This window comes from Mustelus asterias, chromosome 4, assembly GCF_964213995.1.
Source record: "Mustelus asterias chromosome 4, sMusAst1.hap1.1, whole genome shotgun sequence".
In the NCBI taxonomy this organism is placed as follows: Eukaryota; Metazoa; Chordata; class Chondrichthyes; order Carcharhiniformes; family Triakidae; genus Mustelus; species Mustelus asterias.
Genome location: NC_135804.1, coordinates 64454142 through 64472573, shown reverse-complemented (window position 1 = coordinate 64472573; position 18432 = coordinate 64454142). Strand labels below are relative to the sequence as shown.

The 18432-nt window shown below is 43.5% G+C and overlaps 1 protein-coding gene across 7 annotated transcripts in view; it reads right to left on the bottom strand.

Annotated features, from left to right (window-relative positions):
- st3gal2 (ST3 beta-galactoside alpha-2,3-sialyltransferase 2) overlaps window positions 1-18432 on the bottom strand; it is a 411189-nt gene that overhangs the window by 169376 nt on the left and 223381 nt on the right. Inside the window, exon 1 of one of the 7 annotated variants that reach the window (XM_078211168.1) lies at window positions 9704-9724. The exons of the other annotated variants lie outside the window; for them this stretch is intronic. The gene's annotated coding sequence lies outside the window, so the exon portion shown is untranslated. Of the gene's footprint in view, window positions 1-9703; window positions 9725-18432 lie in introns of those variants that run through there. 7 annotated transcript variants of the gene reach the window in all.

The window sequence follows — 18432 nt, the reverse complement described above, 5'->3', positions numbered from 1 at the left end:
AGGCTGTCTGGCGAGTTAAGCTCTGTCCACAGCTTCTTTGGCTAGAAACTGACTAGTCCATCTTTTCAGAGACAGAGTGCATAAGATTGGGTGCGAAAATGTGCCCAAAAATAATGGATCTGGAACTCTCCCATTTTCAGGCTAGCTGGACACTTAGAAAAAAATTTCATAAAATTCCACCCTATATCTGGAGGACTATGTACCGTATTGGTCTCCTTATTTAGGGAAAGATATAAATGTATTGGAAACAATTCAGAGAAAATTTACTAGATTAATACCTGGAATGGGTGGGTTTCTTATAAGGAAAAGATGACAGGATAGGCTTGTATCCACTGGAGTAAGAGACAACTTGACTGAAACATTAGAACCTGAGCAGACTTGAAAGGATGTTTTCTCTTGTGGGAGAATCTAGAACTAGGTTTAAAACTAAGTAGTCGCCCATTTAAGATAGAGATGAGAGAAAAGAATCTCAGGGGGTTGTGAGACTTCATAATTCTCTTGCTCAAAAGGTGTTGAGGCAAAGTCTTTCACTATCTTTAAGTAAGTAAATAGCTTCTTGATAAGGAAGAAGGTGAAAAGTTATCCGGAGTGGGCAGGAATGTGAAATTGAGGTTAAAATTGGATCAGCCATGATCTTAATGAATGACGGAGCAGGCTCGAAGGGCCAAGTGGCATACACCTGTTCTTAATTATTATTATGTTCTTAAACATGAACCCAACTGTGGTGCACTATTTGATGGCCAATGTTTCAGTTTCCATTGCAGCACAGACAGAAGCCACACAGTGGGGGCGATGTTACCACTGCGCGTGTCGGCCAATGGGCGGAGCGAGCCAGTAAAATTGCATGAGAACCGAGAAATCAGGTTCGCACCCGATTTCTCACCTCTCGTGATCTTACCTGCAAGATCATACTCGCGATCATTTCCGGTGTGAGGCTGAATAAATATTTAAATTAAATTTACATCTTACTTCAATGTTATTAGCAAGCCCAGGACTTAATCATCCGGGCTCACTTGCCTCTGTGGCTTCCCTGGGAGAGGTCTCTCTGGCGAGAATCAAAGCTGGCCCCCAGCAACGGAAATCAGATGTGATGGCCTCGCCGGTAGAACCTGAGCCCCCCCCCCGTCCCAGGAGGTCAGAGGCAATGGGCGGAGGTGTCCCTTGGGCAGTGCCAGCCTGACACTGCCCACTGGTGAGGGGTGACTGAGGAGGTGGGTCCAGACTAGGGGCGGGTGAATCGATGGTATGGGGAGGAACTGTTGCTATTCTGCATTACAGATCGGTGTGAGGAGGGAGGGGAGATGGGTCCGGGCTGGGGGCGGGGTAGATTGGTCCGGGCCCGGGGCGGGGAGAGGGGTGGTAGGTGCCTGCTTTAGGCCATGGAGGCTAGCCGAGAGAGACAGAGACTGAGTGACAGGTCTCCCATGAATGGCTGCTCCTCTGTTGGTAATGTTGGATTATATCTTGAACCCTGCTGGCTCTGAAGGGAATAATCTGAATTAGTTTGGTTGTGATGTTTTTAAGCACTACAATGCAAATGAAAAACTGGGGAAAAGTTAGAAATCCAGGGATTTGCTGCTTTCCTTGTTTGCTCAAGTATTGTCATTTTTTATTCTTTTATGGAATGAGAGTCGGCAAGCCCAGCATTTATTGATCTTCCCCAAATTGCCCTTTGGAAGGTGGTGGACAACTGCTTTCATGAACTGCTGCAGCCCACCTTGTGTAGATACCCTATCGACCAAACAAAAACTGTACGAGGCAACCCCAAGTATGATATTATGCCATTCTCCACACTATCTCATGACCTTTCCGAGTAAGACTGCCAGTTAGTGCTAAGTGTTGAAGGTCTATATTTTGACTTTACACAATGGCCAGATGTAATTACGGAAATTTGTCAGTCCCATTGGCTCATATTTAAACCTGAAACTGAAGTTCAGCAACCATAACTGTACATACTGTACTTTTCTCTTTCACCCTTGTAGTAATTGCAATTGGATGCTCAGGTCAATTACCCTTCTGATGTATGCCCCTTAAAGGGGCCAACTACTATAAGTGCTTGGAGACAACTTTATGTACTTTGAAAATACATTTTTTCAAATATGTGGTCCTATTGGAGAAGCATGCCAGCTGCAATTAGTAAGTATGGTCACTATCCACAAATTATTCAGAAAATTTATCCTGAAGAACATTGCTGCTGTACTTTCCCATTGATCACCTTCAGTCTGGTTAAAATTTGAGTCAACTAAGCAGCTACACTCCTTTTCAATAGATGAATTTTGTTTCCATCAAGGTGAACCATGTTAGTACTGTGGGATGGGACAACTTTCATTCCAGTTTCAGGGATGTCACTCTCTGGTCAGATGGAGCACAGTTAGATACAGAATAAACCTCCCTCTGCTCTCTTTCCACATCATTCCTCAGTTGAACTTTAAAAGAATGCTCCTTATTTCACAAGTGTGGTATTATCCCCCCCAATTATATAACCATCAGTCTGTTTGAGAATGGTAATAATTAATGCCAAATAGAGCTGTTTTTGTGCTGTAAGCTCAAATGCATAAGGAACTTGATTAAGATTGTCCACATTCTCCTCACATAAGATGGTTCCATCCAACAAAGTTAGGAAGCTTTCATCTTTAATCAGTTCTTGACAGTAATGCAAGTTATTTGTGTGATTAGCTAATGAGTCTCTGATCTCATTGCCCACCAACCTGCACCTACAGGGGTCAGTACTTTTGCACACAAAAGTAATTTGATAGTGCAATCTGATAGGCCTGTGGCTACATACAGCATCATTGAATAAATTAGAAGCAAATTGAATCCCTCAGATGAACTTTTACATTGCAGGCACCATAATGTAATCAGTTTGGAAATGATTTTGCAGAGTCTGTTATTAATATGCCAGCATTACATTCTCTGATGAGTGCAGGAAATCATCCAATTGAATCATAGAATAGAATTATAGAATCCTACGGTGCAGAAAGAGGCCGTTCGGCCCATCGAGTCTGCACCAACCACAATCCCACCCAGGCCCTTATCCCTAATCCCTACATATTTACCCACTAATCCCTGTAACCTATGCATCCCGGGACACTAAGGGGCAATTTAGCATGGCCAATCCACCTAACCTGCACATCTTTGGACTGTGGGTGGAAACCAGAACACCTGGAGGAAACCCACACAGGCAAGGGGAGAATGTGACAGTTAGCTAATTGAACATTGTCCAATCATCAGCAAACATCCCCAAATCCAACAAAAGATGGAGGGGAGGTAATTAATGAAGCAATTGAAGATGGTTGCACTAGAACTCCTGCAGCAATGTTCCAGGACTAAGATGGTTGATCTCCAACAACCACGACCATCTTCCTTTGTGCTAGGTATGATTCCAACCAGTGGAGAATTTTTCACTTGATTCCCACTGACTTCAGTTTTGCTCGGGTTCCTTGATGACACACTCGGTCAAATGTTGCCTTGGTATCAAGCCCTGTCACTCTGAAATTCAACTCTTTTGTCCATAAGAACTAGGAGTAAGCAATTCAGCCCCTCAAGCTTCCTCCACCATTCAACACGATCATGGCTGATCTCAGCTCATCTACTCCCCAAAACCCTTCATCCCACTATTAATTAAAACCTATCTATCTCCTTAAATTTGTTTAGTGTTCAGGTGTCCACTGCACTCTGGGATAGATAATTCCACAGATTCATGACCCTTTGAGTGCAGTAATTCCTCCTCATTTCTGTTTAAAATCTATCACCCCTTAGCCTAAAACTATCGTCAACAAGGGGAAACATCCGCTCTCCAGCTACCCAGTCAATCCCCTTCAGCATCTTTGATTTATAGAATCCCTATAGTGCATCAAGTCGGTACCAACTCTCCAAAAGAGCATCTTACCCAGGTCCACCCCCGCCCTAAACTGATGGGAAAATAATTAGCTAGGTTGGATTGGTCTGGATTGGCCTGGGCAAGGTAAATGCCATCTGTACTGGAACAGCTTGGCTAGGCGCACAGCAAGTTCTGGAGCACATCTTCAGTACTATTGGCTGAATATTATCAGGATCCATAGCCTTTGCAGTATCCAGTGACTTCAACCATTTCTTGATATCATGTGGAATGATCTGAATTGGCTGAAGACTGGTATCTGTAATGCTGGACACGTTAGGAGGCCAAGATAAATCTTTCACTCAGCACATATGACTGCAAATACTTCAGCTCTGTCTTTTGCAATGATATGCTGGACACCCCCCCCCCCCCCCCCGTCAAAATCATTGAAGATGGGGATATATGTGGAGCTGTTGTTTAATTGTCCACAATCATTCATAAATGGATGATGCAGGACTGAAGAAATTAGATCTAATCCATTGGTTGTGGGATCACATATAACGTTAATAGGATTGTATAGGGCATGAATAAAGATTTCATAAAATGAAAACATTACAATTATTATGGGAGTTATTTTGAGGGAGAGCAAAAATCGGCACTAAGTTTGAGAGTTTGGCATTAGCCTGCAATTTTGGGTCCAATTGCAGGTTACAATAATTTAAACTACCTGGAAACACTATTTTACACATTCAACACTCAAGCGCTGGTTTGTGGCAATTATCCTGTAGGCATATTTTAAAATCTTCATACACTCAGTTACACTAAAGATGTGGAGTGTTCTGACTGACAGATAATTGCATGTATCAGGCTTAAGGGTTGAGGGAGAAGGCTCACAGGTTTTCAGAGACAGAGGTCCTTGTGAAGGAGATACATTATATCCCTCTCCTGCTGTATCGGCAAGAAGGTTATGACAGGGACATGGCTTCAGTTCTGCATCTTCCTTCCATGAGGACCTCCTTGATAAAGCACAGCTTCCTCATGCATTGGTATTGGGTCATGTGAACATAGGGATCTCTGAAGACACTGGGTGAGTAGGGCCTTCCTTTTGAGACAATGCCTCACCCTCCTGCCCCTCTCTCCTGCTGCTGCTCTGCCTGACCTCAGCTTCTCCTCCATTCCTCCTCCAGAGTAAGGGAAACCTCTAGCAAGATCTCCATGACCAAGCACTCCCTTTCTCCCAGTGAATCCTATAAGGTCACCAATAAGCTACAGTAGCACTGCACTGGTTCTATTTAGTTTAAGTCCACAGAGAATTTCTGGAACAAACGTTAAGAGCGTTGGTGAAGTCTTGACAAAATGGTCCAAAGTCTCCCAAGGTATTTCAAAAATTCTCTTCAAATTCATTGTAGTTAATTGATCGGCAAGTGACCAGTGAAAGATTAACAATACGTTCATAATTTTCACCAATGGTTTATTTACTCCTGTTCAGCTAGTAACTGTTAGGAGAGTTTAATTGCAGTGTTAACCAGCAAAATAACATGCAGCCTTTAATGAGGATTAGAAGACAATTTAATTGGTATTCATAGTTTTAATCATCCTCAGGACAGCCATTCCTAGCTCTTTTATCAAAATGGTATCTTGTGCTAAAGGTGGGCTACAAGGCATTGCAGCTCAAAGCCCGATCTTGAGAACCTTAGAGGTTCTTTAGTACCTAATCTAATTAAATCACAATTGGAAAAATAGCCCATACCAACCAGGGCTTGACATTAGTTGAGCCTCGTATTACAAAACATAAATACCCATTGATTGCATCTGACAAAAAAATAATAAATTCATTAACTAGAATAGCAGACTCTAAAGAAATAGAAAAAAAACTATTAGGCTGAAGAAGTCTGACCCTTTTTTTCTACAAATCATGTACCACCTCCCCATTTTTGCACCAGGCTCCTTAATCCCTTGTTTCTCCAGAAATATACCAATAGTCTCTTGTATTGGTGTTATTTGCATGAATCACCACTTGCATGTGTTCAAGAAGATAGATAATAATAGCAAAAAGGAAAATCAAAGGATACAATAAAAAGGGTATAAAATCAAGATCTTCAAGATGGTAGAAAATAAGATTGGAAATTTGGAAACTGGACAGAATAAAAAGAGATAAAGAAAATATTAATCAAAATTCCTATCGATTCATCAATGAGCCCTGGCCGATAAACATCACAACAGTCTTTCCGCACATCTTCAGGACAAAGCTGGAATTTAAACTGTCAATTTACTCATCTAAAACATCACAATGATAAAATGACTTTTGTAAGGGACTAATAACTTTACCCTGTATTTTTGCATAAAATATTTTTCGATATTTCCATTGCTAACTCTTAAATTAAAACCAGCAAAGACTTAATGTAGCTGAATCTATGTTTATCCATGTCCTTCAAACAAAAGGAATTACCTGGCACTATCAGGGAAACTTGCACCTTGTTATCTCTGAAGAGTCACTAATGACACATTGTGGGTTGCATAGACTAAGCTCAAAGAGAGCTACACAAAGGCCATCTGCATTGTATAACCAGGCTGATCAACAGGAGTCTGTTTGTCTGCTAGGAAAAAGGACCCCACAACTTTCCTTTCAATTTTTAATGGGTTGAGACATTCCACAATCTGTGGGACTCAGACAAGAATACACACCCTTTGTCAAAGATAGTGGAGAGGTGAAAGTCATGTGACATGGACCTCTAGTTTGTGGAACCAGTAATATTGTCTCACTATACTACAAAGTCTCAGACTGACATTTTACCATCTAACTAGCAGAGTCACAGACCAGGAGCTCTGGCCCAGATTGGATATCTGACACCATCGATCCTGCTTCTACTGGAAAGCCTGTACCATCATCTCTGTATGCTTATCTTATCTTGTGAAGCCAACACCACGGGAAAAATGAATTATCCAGCATCAGTTTTCAGCTCACTGATCTCTGTGAATTAAAACCTCACTGGACTTTGATTCTGACTCTGGGACCCACAAAAACAATATTTGTTTTCTTTGTGGTCCCTGCCTTGTAAATCTTTCTTTGCATTCATACAGAGAGGGATAGGGAAAGAGTGCAACGTTTTCACCCTCTAATGTTTTGAATTCACCCTATCTCAACTCTGCTGTGGGTTATTAATAGAAATTGAATCACAGCAAAGCTGAGGGGTTGGAAATATGCCATCATGTATAAGAGGGAAATCAAGTCAAAAACACTTTCCTGTTTATGGACGAGTTATGAGAGCAAAAATTTGTGTTGTTTAAATTAACCCTTCTCCTGTCTGTAGCACTGTAATCACCAAGATCCAACATGGCCTCTCTGCTTTCTCCTTTGGGAGCATTATTTCCATTTCTCCCACTGCTCATTTAAAACAATTACTGTCCACCACCCAAGTTGCATGCTTATTTTTGGTTCTGAGGGTCAGTTCTTTACGGAATCGTGAAGATCCACAGATCTTTAAAAATGGTGGCAGGACCCAGATGCGGAAGCTCCACTTTTTGCCATAAGGCAGAAGGGGGCAAGGAATAACTCAGTAGGAGGGAAACCTGAACTCAGCAGGACCAATTGAACTTGCTGCTGAGTTCAAACAGCCCCAATTTTAGCTGTTGCCAAATGTACAATGGCTTTAACCCACAGTATGGGAGTCATAAATTTAGAGCGGAATTCTCTCAAAAAAATTCTAAGTTTTGAATTCGCGGGAAAACTGGAGTAATTTACGCTGTTTTTTTCAGTGGGAGTTCAGACTAATTTCCCACACTCTGTGCGCTGCAGAGACCATCAGCGTGAATATCATTTTAAATCAATGGGCGGGACTTTTCCTGCCTTTGGGGCCACTGCTCATGGGTCCCAAACTGTCAGCTACCCTTTCGCTGGCCAGCTGGATCATTCCCGGGCCAGCCTCGACCCCCATCCCATCCCAGACTGCACAAATCTTCAGCTACCCCAGTGTCAATCCCCCACACAGTGCAGACACCCCCGCAAATCTCATCCAGCCAGCAGACCCCCCACCTCCTGCAGTGCCAATGCCCCCCAACCCCAGCAGTGCAGATATCCCCGCAGGCAGACCCCAGCCCACCCCAATCGCTGGCCTCCCTCTTGTCCCCATTGATCCCAATGGCAGAATGGCAGTAGGACACCCACCCCCACCAATCACCCCCTAGGCCTCACCCCACTATGTCCCACCCCTTGGCACTGCCCCTTGCCCAGTGTGTAGTGCCAAAGTGCCCCCTGGGCATGGGCACTTTTCCCCTTGGACAGTGCCAGTGGGCACAGGCTGGCACTGCCAGGGTGCCCATATCCCCCTTCACTCCAGAGGCGTTGGGCTGCTAGTTCCCCGAAAGTGGGATCTCTGCTGCTGGAATGGAACACTCTGGCGGGGTGGGAGAGGCTAGCGGGCCCAGAGAATTCAGTCCTGGGCCCACTAATAGCATTTAAATGATATTTTGTTAGCTCCGCCTCCCCGCCAATTTCAGGTGTGGAACAGACCGTGCCAGTAATCCATTACTGGGAGGCGTTAGCAGGGCGTGAATTCTCACGCAAATCTCGCGCATCACTCCTGCGTGATTCTCCCGGCTTGAGCGCAGCGGGATGGGAGAATTGCGGGCTTATTGTTACAACCGGTTCTGGACGAGATCCCCTATTTGTTAAATTTCCAGATAGGATGGAACCCCAATTTTGCTATGATCCTGAGCGAAGAAGAATGAGAACAAAGAACAATACAGCACAGGAACAGGCCCTTCGGCCCTCCAAGCCCGCGCCGCTCCCTGGTCCAAACTAGACCATTCTTTTGTATCCCTCCATTCCCACTCCGTTCATGTGGCTATCTAGATAAGTCTTAAACGTTCCCAGTGTGTCCGCCTCCACCACCTTGCCCGGCAGCGCATTCCAGGCCCCCACCACCCTCTGTGTAAAAAACGTCCTTCTGATATCCGTGTTAAACCTCCCCCCCCCCTCACCTTGAACCTATGACCCCTCGTGAATGTCACCACCGACCTGGGAAAAAACTTCCCACTGTTCACCCTATCTATGCCTTTCATAATTTTATACACCTCTATTAGGTCACCCCTCATCCTCCGTCTTTCCAGTGAGAACAACCCCAGTTTACCCAATCTCTCCTCATAACTAAGCCCTTCCATACCAGGCAACATCCTGGTAAACCTCCTCTGCACTCTCTCTAAAGCCTCCACGTCTTTCTGGTAGTGTGGCGACCAGAACTGGGCGCAGTATTCCAAATGCGGCCGAACCAACGTTCTATACAACTGCAACATCAGACCCCAACTTTTATACTCTATGCCCCGTCCTATAAAGGCAAGCATGCCATATGCCTTCTTCACTACCTTCTCCACTTGTGATGTCACCTTCAAGGATCTGTGGACTTGCACACTCAGGTCCCTCTGCGTATCTACACCCTTTATGGTTCTGCCATTTATCGTATAGCTCCCTACTACGTTAGTTCTACCAAAATGCATCACTTCGCATTTATCTGGATTGAACTCCATCTGCCATTTCTTTGCCCAAATATCCAGCCTATCTATATCCTTCTGTAGCCTCTGACAATGTTCCTCACTATCTGCAAGTCCAGCCATTTTCGTGTCGTCCGCAAACTTACTGATCACCCCAGTTACACCTTCTTCCAGATCGTTTATATAAATCCAGGCTCACTCTTTATTCAACCCCTTTGTTTGGTCACAACAAGGTTAATTTAAAAATCCTTTCTCCATGGATATCTTCTCCCAGTCCAAACGTATTTACATTTTAGAGGGAGTCAATTTAACCTGGCTTTCTTGAGTCAAAGAAAAAGCAAGTTATTACTCATTCAAAACAGATGGAAAATAATAAAAATACTAAGTATACATGCACACAGCAGAAAAAAGGTAGTTATGAGTTAAGTAGTTAAGAATCCAAAAACAAATCTGTGCCTGGCTTGTCTTTGAGCCATAAATGGTGGTACTTTGCAGCCATTAAGTTGGGTGATTTCGTTAGATCTGACTTTGGCATATTCACAGTCAACAGAGGCACTTGTTGGCTTATCTTAGTCCTCCATTAACATCTCCATTAAGGACGGTCACCTCAGCACCTCACTGTACCGCAAGCCCACGGATAACCTCCACTTCTCCAGCTTCCACCCTAAACACGTTAAAGAAGCCATCCCCTACGGACAAGCCCTCCGTATACACAGGATCTGCTCGGATGAGCAGGATCGCAACAGACACCTCCAGACGCTGAAAGATGCCCTCATAAGAACAGGTTATAGCGCTCGACTCATTGATCAACAGTTCCAACGCGCCACAGCGAAAAACCGCACCGACCTCCTCAGAAGACAAACACGGGACACAGTGGACAGAGTACCCTTCGTCGTCCAGTACTTCCCCGGAGCGGAGAAGCTACGGCATCTCCTCCGGAGCCTTCAACATGTCATTGATGAAGACGAACATCTCGCCAAGGCCATCCCCACACCCCCACTTCTTGCCTTCAAACAACCGCGCAACCTCAAACAGACCATTGTCCGCAGCAAACTACCCAGCCTTCAGGAGAACAGTGACCACGACACCACATAACCCTGTCACAGCAACCTCTGCAAGACGTGCCGGATCATCGACACAGATGCCATCATCTCACGTGAGAACACCATCCACCAGGTACACGGTACATACTCTTGCAACTCGGCCAATGTTGTCTACCTGATACGCTGCAGGAAAGGATGTCCCGAGGCATGGTACATTGGGGAAACCATGCAGACGCTGCGACAACGGATGAATGAACACCGCTCGACAATCACCAGGCAAGACTGTTCTCTTCCTGTTGGGGAGCACTTCAGCGGTCACGGGCATTCGGCCTCTGATATTCGGGTAAGCATTCTCCAAGGCGGCCTTCGCGACACACGACGGCGCAGAGTCGCTGAGCAGAAACTGATAGCCAAGTTCCGCACACACGAGGACGGCCTCAACCGGGATATTGGGTTCATGTCACACTATTTGTAACCCCCACAGCTTGCCTGGACCTACAAAGTTTCACTGGCTGTCTTGTCTGGAGACAATACACATCTTTTTAGCCTGGCTTGATGCTCTCTCCACTCACGTTCTTTGTATCTTAAAGACTTGATTAGCTGTAAGTATTCGCATTCCAACCACTATTCATGTAAATTGAGTCTGTGTCTTTATATGCCCTGTTTGTGAACAGAATTCCCACTCACCTGAAGAAGGGGCTTGGAGCTCCGAAAGCTTGTGTGGCTTTTGCTACCAAATAAACCTGTTGGACTTTAACCTGGTGTTGTTAAACTTCTTACTGTGTTTACCCCAGTCCAACGCCGGCATCTCCACATCATTATCTTAGTTCTGCAGGGTAGCTAAAGAGGATGCCCTATTTCCTTTCTGCTTGTGGTTTCTGCTAACCCTTGCCTGCAGCAAAAGAGAGAGAAAAGTTGCCTGCTTCTGCAGGAGTGACCAGTTCTTCTTCTTCTTGCCACGCACACAGAATACACCTAGCACTGGTCTACATCTTCCATATTCCCTGGAAGGAGAAAAGGGCATATATTGTGCATAGAATCCATTACAAAAAAATCTCAGACTATTTTACACATTCTGAGATATACATCAAGAGGAATTGCATTTTGGCTGAGACGTGGAAATCGTTTTTTTGTCTCCAAAAGCTCAGGAGATTAAGGTTCAGTCTTTTACGTTGTTCATATCTTCCTTTCAAGTTTCTCTGTTTGAAGTAGGTCATGACACATTTTAGGTGCGCCATTCCATGTCCTCTCAGGACCAGTCTGTCAAGTACAAAGCACATAGGAATTTTCCAGAAAGTGGTTGGTTTACATTATCAGCCATCTGTTGATCAATCTTTACTTGTATTTCTCTTAATAACACAGGTCTTCCTGAAAAATGGTTCAAATATGCCTGTAGATAGTTGGTAGCACTTTTGTAACAACATAAATGCTCGAGGGTCTGTTAACTGTTATGATCTGATTTTTTTAAAAATCCCATGCTCTTAAAATTAGCTGCAGCTGTCAGTGATTGTTTAAAAAAAAATCTTTGGACTTCTTAAATTGACCTGAAGAGCATGAGAAACCATCAGGGTGAATAGGGGGTTTGTAGGGTGTGGGGCGAGGACTAGAGGACCTAAAATCTTCTAAAACAACTGTGACAAAGTCCCAGAGAACTGAGGTAAGTCTTCTACTGAGCCCGCTTTGACACGCACCACATGGCTACCTATCTTTTGCTTCCAGATCCAGGGCACTTTTAACGAAGGAAATTTCCTGACTTGTCTTATAGGCTGGGAATTTCTTCCAACTGAGAAATTTATGGAATATAAAGTTCAAATGCACGGACATGTTTTGACCTCATTTTTGAACCATAAAATGCAAAAGTCAAGCTGCAGCCAACAGCACAGGGCTGGACAGAAAGGCTCTTCAAAAGGATTTAGACCTTCCTTGATTGATTTGCTATCATGGGACAATGGCATCAGAGAAATGACATTACTTGTTATTGGCTACACAGTTAAGAAACTGATTACCTTATACAATGTTACAAGGAATGTGCTGTCAATATAATACAATTAAAGAATTGTAAGAGAACTAAGACCGGCATCATAGACAATGGTACTGGAATCTGGCCATTGTAATTGTGATTGGTTCCTCTCGAGAAGAGGAATGACTCATTCAACCTTTCATCAATCTTGGAGTAAAGTGCTGTTGCTAGATTGTCTCAAACAGCAAGAGAATTATTTAAACAATGTGAGAGCTGATCATATTAATCTGGGCTATTTTTCCATCGAATGACTATTATTTCATCCAGCATGATCTGATCATATTCATCAGGGCTATGTGTGGAATAATCTAAGAGGTGTTAACTACCGGAAACTGGAACAGCCCGAACATCAGGGAATATGTTTGATATATCTGAGTTCAATCGTTATAAAAAGAAGAATGCATCAGAGCGTGGTCGCTGAAGTCAGGAGGGGGGTCAGGCTTGGTTATCTTGACTTAGGGCCAACAATCAACACTAGACAGTTGGGGATTTTAAGTGTTTTAGCCAAATTGTAGTGATATTAGTCTGAGGGTTTTGTAAGATTTTGGGACAAAGGTCTGGTGTTTTTGTCTGAATTCTGCCAGTTATAACCATAGTGACTTCATTTTGCTAAAGGAGGACAATGGTCAACTTGTAGAAAGGTTAATCTGGGAATCGATGATATTAATTTCAGCTCGCCGCAGGAGAATTTAAACTGGGGTATTTGTGCCAGTTTTGGGAAACCTTTGTAGAAGATCTGTTTATTTTCTGTGTGCTTTGGCTTCGTCAGTCAACCTCTAGGCTGTTTTGTACTGGGGAGTTTTTTTTCTGGGGGGCAGGGAAAGGCTTTCTTTGTTATTTCACCTATTTGTAGAAATATCTGTACTGAGAATATTAGTGGGTACAATAAAACAAAACATTTATGGTTGTGCCAAACCTGGGTCTGATTATGTTACTGTGTTCTAAAGACCAAGAACTGTCTGTAAGGGCAAAGCGGGAACCTCTTACTGTCTCAGTAGGTAAATTTCAGCACCGGATCTTTATCCTCAGTGATTTTAGTGTTAAGGCCCTCTTGCCTTCAGATTCAACTTTTCTGTCCCATCTGTCCTCATTCACTGTTTACATGGGGCAGCACGTGGCACATGGTTAGCACTACTGCCTCACAGTGCCAGGGACCCGGGTTCGATTCCTGGTTTGGGTCACTGTCTGTGTGGAGTTTGCGCCTTCTCCCCGTGTCTATGTGGGTTCCCTCCGGGTGCTCCGGTTTCCTCCCACAATCTGTATGACGTGCTGATTAGGTGCATTGACCCAAAGAGGCGCCAGAGTGTGGCGACTAGGGGAATTTCACAGTAATTTAATTGCAGTGTTAATGTAAGCCTTACTTGTGACTAATAAGTAAACTTTTTACTTTAACTTTAAACTTCAACTTTGCTATTAAGCTTCAATCATGTGCAAGGTCACCTTCAATCAATTCTCCAGTTCCTACACCATCTACAGCTACCTGAACTTCTCTAACTTCCTCACACAGCTCCACATCTCATAACCCACAGGACAGGAGCTTTACTCTACATCTAATCATGTTGTGCCTAACCTGGGCATGATTAGAGTTGGTGTTGGTGTGGATGAAAAATAGAAGAGGTGACAATGGAATGAGGAAATAAAAATCAATTCCCAAAGTGCAAGAATATATTCTTCTGGGTGACAAACAATGAAAGTTAAAAGCAAAGAAAAGAAACAAATGCAAATTTGCAATTCTCGAGCATTTGTAATAAAACAGCAGTTATTACACTCCATGGAAACCATTGTGGTGTGGTGACATTAGCCTAATGTATGGTTTTGTGCCCAATTGAATTTTTTTTTTAAAGCGTTGTGTTTAATTCCTAGTGCTAACCTATAATTCAACAGCAGTGTGACTGTCACAGTTTCCAATGCTAACATTATATCAACTCGTTACTAATAGATAAGCCTCACCATTTTCAGGTCAATTTCATCCTTTATTTTAGAAGAAATATCCTTATTTTGTTGTATTTGTTTGCAAAGTGCAGAGAGCACCTGAGAGGTAAAAAAACATTTAACGGGTAAATGATTGTTCATGCTGTGGTGCTTATTATGTTCAGCTCACCATGTCTGACAAGGTGATTGGGACACATTGGAAGTCAGGCAGGTTGATTCTGAACATTCCTTTCCTTGCACATTAAAAGGAGGCTTCAAGATGTATAAAATGCACAGCTTCACAAGCTTCAAATAAAAACATTTTGTGACCTCTGGTCGTGAAATATGCTATATAAATTCAAATCACTTTTCTTCTAATGGATAATGTGATAGAATCTGTGGGCAAAGCTTATATTTTTTTTTAGACAGGCCCTAATTGAAAAGGAAAACTGAAGAGGGAAGGTGAGACAGGAAAACTTTCAAGTTGCTAAGAAACTGAACCTTAGATTGGAAACTAAAACTTCTGGTTGAAACTATGTAAAAGGAGAAGGAGCCATCACAGCTCAATAGATGATGGCTACGATCTTGTTCCGCCCGACTTTCAACAAGGGTTTGCATGTCATTAATGAGTTTTGGATGCTATTGTCCGGGCTCACTTACCTTAACCACCTGGTCGGCCAAGGTTCTTGCTGACGAGAATCACCAATGGTCCCCGCCAACGGAGACCAGATGTGATGGAATCGCCAGGGGGATTGGAAGCCATTAAAGCCTCCGGGAGGTTGGGGTAGGGCCAGGAAGTTGCCATGGGACAGTGTCAGCTTGGCAGTGCTCGCCTGCACTGTCCACCTGGCACTGTTGATGTCCATGAGGGGGGTGCCGATGTCCGTGGGGGTTAGGGGGGACAACAGGAGGTCTCTCAGTACAGTGGGAAATTGGAGCACCTGCACAATGGCACCCCTAGAGTTCAGCAGCCGGCTTCAAAGGCAAAGCCAGGCTCCACACTGCCTCCTGCTGGCCAGAATCACATCCTGGCATTTTTTTGCACTAAGTGTCTTAAGATTGCATTTTTAAACTTGCCCCAAAAAATGGGTTTGAAACTCTCCCATTTTCTCGCTTGTTGGGCACTTAGAATTTTTTTGTAAAATTCTGTCCGATTTGTCCACTAGTGCAGTGCAGGCGTGCTGAAGAAGAAAGTCTAGCTCCAGAAACTAAGAATAAGCGAGATATATACCAAAATCTAACGGCCCTGCTGATGGTGCACCCTGCCACGAACCTTCCAGTGGTGAGGAATGCGATCAGTAGGAAATCCCGTTGACAACAGCAGGACCGTAGGATCCCACAGCCAGCAAGTGACGAACCATGTTGAGCTGTCATGAGGCACTCCGCGGAGGGGGAGAAAACTCCCGCCCTATGTTCTTGCAGCTGATTCTGCAGATAACATTGGTGGATCTACGCACATCATCCAGATTATTGAAAGCAGAGTTGAAGTTCTGCAGACATGTGTCATTTTGGGTGAAGACTACAACCATGGAATTCAGGTTGTGTGTGCTGCAGTCAGATGAGGATCAAATTAAATCCCTGAATGAAAAGAGCCGGAATTCTTTGTGAGGAAGACCGACTTTTGAACAACATTATGACTGGGTTTGCTGACCTATATGCCGAGTGGAGCGTTGAGTCAATTTGTAATATCTTAATTGTATTTGCCATTTAATATGGAATTTATAATATATCGACCATAATTTGCTTGCTGATGTACCGTCAACTTACTTTGATTCTGGGTTTAGTCTATAGGTTGTTACCTAAGATAGTACTTGGTGTTTGCTTTGTTTGACTCTTGTATAGTAAAATTTCTTCTGTTTTAAACCATGGAATCATGTGGCATAATTCTTTTATAAATAACTGGGGTTTCAAACTTCTTTGTCCTTAAAAAGTCATTGGTCTCGTCTGGGATCGTAACAAAATTAAGTGGCTTGTCTCGGATCATAACATTACGAACCAGCTGTCAGTCTACAGTGATTCCCTAGTTTTCTCTCCTTCATTGCATGAAACCTGCATTGAACCTTCACTTGGTACTCCCCTATGGTGACGTATTGGAGATTGGAAATACAGCAAACAGAAGATTCTGAAGTCAAAGCCTAGATACACAGGATAGGCTCTCATCAATAGCAAGATATGGGCAAGGAGAGAAAATAGTGGAGAGGGAGAGGTAAAAGGTGCAGGATATAATATGGTGGGTTTCATGTTTCTAGATTTTGTGACTATTTTCCCACGGGGAGTGTCTAAGTATGAGTTACTTTAAAAATGTGTTTACAAATGCAATGCCAATCATAGCTTTCACTCTGTACATTCACTTTCCTGTAGAATAAAATGGCTTATGAATGGAACCAAACGTTTTTCATCTAGTGTTAACTTGGTCCATCTTCAGAGAGATTGAAACATCACACATGCAAAATTACGCACATTCACTCTAGATCAGAAGGGGAACTTCACCATGACATTTCCAAGCATACGTCGGGTGGATAAGTATCGGTTCCACCTACCAGATGTTAAAGGTACAGCTGATCAATTTTCACAGTTGGGCCTCATTTAAATACAATAGGCAAGCTGCCAGCTCTAATTCCAATGTTAATAGCTGGGAGATCTAGAGTGGCCCCACTATTCTTACAGACAATGCACTGTCAGAAATAGTCACGGAGAGTGCATTACTGAGGGAGCAGGCAGCATCCAGGGACCCTGATTCTCCAATGCAGCATTGGAGGTGCTCAGGGAGCAACTGAGGAACAGAGAGGACATTCTCTCTTCCTAATTGTTAATGAGGCCCCTCATCTGTTTCATAAGGATTTTAAAAAGTAGCAAACAAACCACTCAGACACTAAAATAAAATTTCAACCGTTTCCTGACATTTGCACTTCCCAGCTGTCAGCCATCACTTTCTACGATACCAAGGAACTAGGAAGGCAAACTTTAGGAATAATTTCTACATAATTTCTTAATTATATCAGCAATATGATCATCAATCATGCACAGCAAGATAGCAGGCTGTTTACAAAAAGATTTGTAGTTACTTAGCACTGTGTCCAGATATGTATCTGTCAATCACCAGCTCATCCATGTTTATGTGCTGTTCATTTGTAAACAGTGGATATACTTCTTATTGTGGTTGCTTATGTGGTGATATAAACAGGGCCTAGTTTTAAGGTTGATAAAATTGGATATCCTAAATTAAAGAATTGAGCATTTTGAAATCAAACACAGTCACACCTCAGGCAGGCCAATTGTACAATACACAAATGTGTCTGACCCATCAACCACCCATCAAAGGTCGGTACACTCTACTTGAGACATAGCAGGAGATCATGGCACCTCATTGAAATGCATCGGTCTATTTTTAGAAGCCCAGATCGGGCCAGACTTTCTGTCACCAAGAGATCCTGTAGAAACCTTACCTGATAACAAGTTCAACAACATGGAGATGGACACCTGGGGGGCGGACCCTGGTGTCCTGTCAGGCAGACATCAAGAAACCTGGGGGGCGGACCCTGGTGTCCTGTCAGACAGACATCAAGAAACCCACTGGGTATCGGAACCCTCTCCTGGGACCTCATTGGCCAGAAGCCAGAGAAGTTTCTGGAAAGGCAAGCAGGCTGGGGATAAAGGGACACGCTCAGAGGTACACAGCAGCGAAGACTCGACAGGGGAGACGGCCATGGCCATTCGGAAGACTGACCAGAGAAGGAAGGAAGGAAGGAAGAAGCGGCCATCGAGACTCACCTTCGTGACGACAGACCAGAGGGACTCAGAGAATCGGACCTGCAGTTTAACCAAACCACCTTTACGGGTAGTATACTTGAATCTGGGGTATCCTCTTGTTTTATGTGGGTAATTTAAGGGTTAATAGTGTTATTATTAATAAACTTGTTGAACCTTTACTTGTGTTTGTCCTTTGTCCACCTTGCAAATAAGGACACCGGGGTAAAACCTTGGAGTAAGTAAACTGGTTCAAAGTATCTGAGAATTAACAGGTACAACACTTATCTCGAACATATTCCAAGAGACAACAAGTACAGTCTACTTATTGCGGAATAAAACGATAAAGCACGCTGGTACACCAATGCTAATAAGCCTGTAATTCTCCAATGTCAGACCTGATGTTA